We start from the raw sequence: 1,695 nt of genomic DNA, 5'->3' as shown, positions 1-1,695 counted from the left end.
TATATATATATGTATATATAGCAATTTCATTTGGGTGTTAATCCTGGAGTTTGTCCTGTAAAGCTTATCTACGGGTTCAGGCTATCAGACAGTAAACCAGAATTTGTCTTTTATGTCAAACACTTCTACAACTATAACCAATGAGAATGGATTGAACAAGCCTTTTTATTTTATTGATTTAAAATGTTTCATCAAAACTTGACCTTTTGCAATGATATCGGCTTCGATTGGGCTCCTGCTCTTGCTTGATGGGGCTGGGTTCATTCTAAGTTAGAGGTCCCAGAGGCGTCATCATGCATAATCGTCGATTTTGTGTCTATCACACCTCATGTATCAATGGCTACATATATTATTGTATAATAATACAGTAATTCTCATGAGATCGATTTCCGAAACGGGTTACGTGTTATGTTCTTGAGCGAGACACTTTATTTCACGTTAGTCCGGTTAACTCAGCTGTAGAAATGAGTTGTGACATCACTGGTGCCAAGCTGTATCGGCCCCTTTGCCTTTCCCTTGGGTAACATTTGTGGTGTGGAGAGGGGAGGCTGGTATGCATAGGTGACTGTTGGTCTTCCATAAACAACCTTATCCGGACTTGTGCCTCGGATGGGAACTTTCTAGGTGCAATCCCATGGTCATTCATAACCGAAGAGGGTCTCCTATAGATATGTAAACTGATGGTTTGTTGCCAACTTAATGTGGCAGTCCCAGGAAAGGGAAGAATGCTACTGCTATTTAGCTTCAGGAAACATCGTTTCCAGTTGGCTATGTAACACCAGCGTTCTGTGTCCTTAAGTTTTCAAACAAGGGATATAAACACCTCCACCCAGCAAAGCCAGCATCCAGAGACTAATTTCGGAGTCATTGCTCTAGATCAGTGAATTTATTTCACTTCAAATTCTATAAGTTTTCAAAGGCGAATAAGCATCGACAGCTAGCAAGCCATGCAACTCCAGACTGATGAAGGGCAATGACTCTGAAACTAGTCTCTGGATGCTGGCTTTGCTGGGTGGAGGTGCTTATATCCCTTATTTGGGAACATAAGGGCACAGAACGTTTGTGCCACATGGCCAGCTGGAAACGGTGTTTCCTGGGTCTAAATAGCAATAGCATTCTTCCCTTTTCTGGAACTTCCACATTAAGTAGGCAACAAACCATCACTTTCTTGTGCCGCTACTGTACAAGTCTCTCTCGGAGATTTAGAAATGCAATATTTCTAATTTATGATATATATTTATATTGTAAATCAAGTAGAGTCTCTTACAGCTGCTCAATTAAGCCCCCAAAAAGATATACCGTTGGTTTTATATATGTTGCAACGTGGAAGGTGTTTATAAGCCATTTAAAAAAACACACAAAGACCATTAGATTCACTTCAACATTTAAATTTAATTTGTCAAAATATTTTCGTCGCTTTGAGAACACGACCTGTTCACTGACAAAATTCTGTGCCAAAGTTATAATATTATACATAATATTATAACTCGTATGTAACCTTATCATTTCGCATTTGTCTTCCTTCTATATGTTGGTTCCTTGACGATGAATATATGTGGAATTCCAGCAGCTCTTACTTCTTTGGAGTAGTGTGCACATACATTTTGAAACATATGTAGGAAATAAAGGAACTTTTGTTTATATGCGGTTTGCTCCATTTATTATTATTTATTATTATTATTCATATATATATAT

The sequence above is a fragment of the Octopus bimaculoides genome, chromosome 8, assembly GCF_001194135.2.
Source record: "Octopus bimaculoides isolate UCB-OBI-ISO-001 chromosome 8, ASM119413v2, whole genome shotgun sequence".
Lineage (NCBI taxonomy): Eukaryota > Metazoa > Mollusca > Cephalopoda > Octopoda > Octopodidae > Octopus > Octopus bimaculoides.
The sequence above is the reverse complement of the archived record's forward strand: the minus strand, read 5'-3'. Positions refer to the sequence as shown.